Source organism: Oryx dammah, unplaced genomic scaffold (assembly GCF_014754425.2).
Source record: "Oryx dammah isolate SB20612 unplaced genomic scaffold, SCBI_Odam_1.1 HiC_scaffold_3, whole genome shotgun sequence".
NCBI classification, from domain to species: domain Eukaryota; kingdom Metazoa; phylum Chordata; class Mammalia; order Artiodactyla; family Bovidae; genus Oryx; species Oryx dammah.
Window position 1 is genome coordinate 21,935,957 of NW_024070187.1, and position 4,971 is coordinate 21,940,927.

Here is a 4,971-nt window from a genome sequence, read left to right on the forward strand (position 1 = left end):
ACAGCTTCCCCTGCCCTTCCCGTCGGTCGGGCCTCGCCGCCGCCGCCTTGGCCGGGGCGGCGGCTCCGGCCTGGGCTGCGCTGGGCTCTCGGGGCCGGGCCGGCGACTGGGCGCGGGCCGAGGGCGGCGGCGGCGGCGAGGCCCGACCGACGGGAAGGGCAGGGGAAGCTGTCAGCGCGTCGCCGGGCCGCTCCGGTGGCGAAACCTCCTCTTCCTGCCCCGGCTCGCTGGTGCACTTCTCTCTCTTTCTCTCTCGCTCACTCTCTCACTTCCTGGCTGGAAATTCCCACTGACGTCGAAAGAGAAGACAGACAGACGGACACACGCGCGCAAGGCGCGGGGGCGGGAGGTGGGGTCGCCGCCGGGGGTGGGGAAAGCCCGCACTCCGGTGGGGCCGTGCGACCCCGGCCCGGCCCCGCCTGCCGGCTCGGCGCGCGCCCCCTGAGCCGCTGCGGGGCGCAGGCCAGGGGCGCGCGCTCGGCGGGCGGGACGCCGGGGTTCCCCGCCGGCGCTCCCGGAGCCCCGAGGGCAGAAGCGGACGGGGACGCCCCCTGCAAGCGCCTGCGGGGCCGAGTCTTCCCGAGAAGCGGGAGGCGCGGAGGCGGCGGCCGTGCGGCTGTCCAGAGTTGAGCGGTCCACAGCCCCTAAGGACAGGCCCCAGCATCTGGAGGGGATGATGGGTCGGCATGGGGCCAAGCATGCTGTGTATAAAAATAAATCTCATCGGTATATTCCGTTTAAGTGCTCTCAGTTACTCTCAAATCTCTTCACAGATTAAACTGGAATGTCTATAACATAACTAACTGATTTCTGTCCAGGAAAGTCTGAACACCTACTGGTTTTGGGTGAGGTCTCAAATATCCTGGTTTTGACAGTTATTCAGAACTTCCAATTACAGGGCCTTTATGATAATCACTGTGGGTGGAATTATAGTGATGATGGTAGATATGGTTTTGGTTCACAGCTCATAAAGAAATACTGATCCAGCAAATGGGAAATTTGTCTCTCTTTTTTTTTTTTCTGGAGAGATCGATGATAGAAGTCACAGAGGGGCCTCCCAGTGATCACCATTCACTAGCTTTTGAGCTTTACGTGCCAGGCACTGTGCTACGTGCGGGCAGGGAATCCCTTGGGGTAGATTAGTTCCCCTCAACTGACAAACAAGAAACTGAGCTGAAATAGTTTAGAGCTAATTATCTCATTACTGAATTCAGTGATAACCGTGTAAATTGAACTTTAAAACATCAGGAATCAGGGAACCACCAGGCCAAGTGTTGCTATGGCGTTAAATTGCCCCAGCAATATTCCCTTGGAGCCCACTCTTTGCCTTCCCTCCTGCCCTCTCAGGTTATAAGAATCTTCTTGGGACTTTCCTGGTGGTCCAGTGGCTAAGACTCCGCCCTCCCAAAGGGGCGGGGAAGAGGGGGAGGAGTGTGGTAAGGGGTAGGGTTTCATTCCTGATCCGGGCGCTAGGTCCCACATACCACAGCTAAAGATTGAAGATCCCATGTGCCTCGACTAAGACCCAGCACAACCAAATTTTTAAAAACTCAACCTTTAAAAAACGAAAAGAGTCTTCTTGATGGAGTGTTTGGCAGAGGAGTAAAGATACATTTGTTTGGGTCTGGAGTGAATCTCTGCGGTGACCTTGGTACCAACCACAACAACTTTTCCTTCAGATCTAACATCACCTTTCTAAAGCACATTCACAGCGCATCAAATCTGTTCCATAAATAGTAAATGTCTTTAAAGATTAATTATTCTTTTCTTTAAAATGTTATACTCATTGTTTCACCAAAGAATTGGTCATAAGAGTATATCCCAGACATGGAGAGACCTGAAAAGGAGAAAATGTGGGAGAGTCAGGGTTTGGACCCAAGGCAACTTGACCTCTGTTTTTAGGAGGCTTAAATGCAGGTGGTGGGAGAGAAGTGACGAATTGTGGAGAGTAGGCTGTAGAAGTCCTGGCATCATAGATCCTTTTCTTTGAGGCAGTAAAGAAGGAATGGAGTATCACTGCTTTACCTCTTTATGGGCAACACAATAGTCTTTTGCTTCTGTACATTAATCATTTGGAATTTACCAACAGTGTAACTGGGCAAAACAAAGACTTCCATGGCACAATATATCTTAAATAAACAAACTACTCAGGCTAGAAAAAGTTGATATTTTATGAGATCCTCTCATAATCTAAGTGAAAGATGATTTGGACTCAGCCTCATATTGTAGCAGTAGAACAAGTGCTTATTATTTGTGGCATTGTTTCCAGCATATTTATGTGATGTTTGGGATGAATAAGACTATCAGATGTGTTTTTTTAAAAAACCAAAATCTCAGGGATTCAGCACCGTAAAACTTTAAAATGTCACTTCTCACTCACAATCTACTGCAGAAGCTCCTGGGTGGTGGCACACAGAGGCAGCTCTCCTCCAGACAGGACTCAACCCTTCAGAATCCTCCCGTCATCTAACTCCTCCATTATTATGGGTTGCTTCCAATTTTTGCCTCAGAGAAGGAAGAGAAGGAGCATAGGAAATATATGTCTTCTTTCAGCTCCCTTTGATTGAAAGTGACACAACGCTTCTGCTCACATTCCATGGCCCCGCTTTAACGCAAGGGACCCAGGAAATAGTTTTGCTGGGTATTTAGGAAAAGGAATTAGGTTGGGTGAGCACTCAATTAATCCTTGCTACACATGTATTAGGGAGGGCTTCCCAGGTGGCTCAGTGGGTAAAGAATCCACCTGCAGTGCCGGAGACACAGGAGACTCGGGTTCAATCCCAGAGTCAGGCAGATCCCCTGGAGGAGACCATGGCAACTCACTCCAATATTCTTGCCTGGAGAATCTTATGAACAGAGGAGCCTGGCAGGCTGCAGTCCATAGGGCTGCAAAGAGTTGAACACAACTCAAATGACTTAGCACACACACTTATTTAACTCAAACAATCATATGAAATAGGTTCCTTTTATCCCTATTTTTACAGTCTAAAAATCAAATAATTTTCCTAAGGTTTCATACCTAGGTAGTAGTAGGGGAATCAGGATTCAAATTCAGTTGATTTGCTGCTGATATCCATGCTCTTAATCGCTGCACTAAACTATCCAATGTAATGAGAAGGAGAAGGATTTAAGACATTTTAGAAGATAGGGTCCATAGGAGGTGCTTACAGATAATACATGCAGGTCAAGTGGGAGAAAACCTGAGATCGCTCTGAGTTTTCTAGTCTGAGTAATTAGAATGGTAACATCATAACTGAGAAAGAATCTGTGGAAACATGATGAGTTCAGTTTTCGTCATGTTAATCATAATAGGCTCTATGAGACCATGTGGCAGTGACTAATATTCAATTGGAAATTCAAGCCCGATGCTCTGAGAGACACAGGATTGGTGATCTAAAACTAGAGATAACTACAAAGATGTGGTGGTGGTTGTCATGAGTGTGTTTCTAAAACATTAGTGACCAAACAGAGCTGGAAGAGAAGAGAACCAAGAACAGAAATTTGATGAGCAACTATTTCTGGAGTTGGTGTGTGTGGGTATGTGTGTGTGTATAGCAAGAGAGAGGAGAGAAAGACAGAGACACTTAAAGACTCCTCAGGTGCCACTGAAGGTAGGAAGAAGGCTTGGAAAACCAGAGAAGAGAGAGTTTCAAGGGTCAGAGAGTGTTCAACAGTGTAAGATACTGCAGACAGTTCCTAAAAGGTCAGAATAAGAGGAAACTGTTTACTGGGAAATTATGAAATTCCAAGCATGGCTTCAGGGAATGCTTATTCAGCTAAGGAAAGAAACCACCTTGTACTTTGTTTGGAAGAAAAGGAGACCTCATTATAATGTTTTCAAAATGGCACTGATACCCGTGGCTGCCGTCTAGGTTACTTTAAAGTTTCAATATAATCATGAGAGCCAGGAACCAGGTTATAGGGGCTGACAAGGGAGTGGAAAATGGAGACAGGAAAATACTAAATGCAGAAGAATTTGGAGTGAGAAGAAAGAAAAGAGGAAAGAGAAGCTAGTGTCATTTTTCATGTATGTGGCTAATATTTATGGAGTGCCAGGGTTAAAGGAAGTTTGGAAGGGTTGATAAATAGTTTAATGAGTTATGGAGTTAGTAATAAAGAAAAAAAAGAGTACGAAGGAACAAGGAGCTAGAAGAATAGGGAAGTGGGAAGTGTGGAGGTCATTGTCTAGGTGAAGGAATTTCTGGGGACAGGTCTTCCTGTGAGGAGGAAGCCTGAGAAGAAGAGAAACTCTCAGGAAGGGGAGATTAGGCTCTAACTGTCCGTCGAAATGCACAGTCAAAAATAACTATTACAGACTGTGGTTTCAGTTAGGGCTGCCATATAATATGTTCCTTAAACAATAGAAATTAGTTTTTCTCCTGATTCTGGAGGCTACAAATCCAAGAGTAAGGTACCAGCTGGGTTGATTCTTTCTAAGGCCTCTCTCCTTGGTTTAGAGAGAACTTTTTTTCACCGTGTCTACGCACGGGTCCCTTAGTATGTCTGTGTTCTAATCTCTCCTTATTGTAAGAACACCAGTCATATTGGATCAGGGCCCACTCATTTAAACTTAGTTGGCTCTTTAAAGACTTTCCCAAACACAGTCACATTCTGAGCTACTGGAGGTTAAGACATCAACATACAAATTATGGGGATGGGCAGGAGACACAATTCAACCCAAAACAGAAATATCTTCTACTGACCTTCATGAGGACACAGAACTAGAGGAAACAAATCATCCCTGTTTGCCCAGTACCATCTTGGTTTTAGCACAGAAAGCACTTTGTTCAGGAACCCCTCAGTCTCCAGTAAACCAGGGTGATTGGTCAGGACACCTGGAAGCCAACAAAATTGGTTTGAATAAAATCAGATTGGCTGATTTGAGACTGCTGCCAATTACTTGTTTATATGGAAGGGGTTTCTGTCTTCTGGAAGGTTCTACATCTGGCTGTCAGCTACTCATAAGTAATG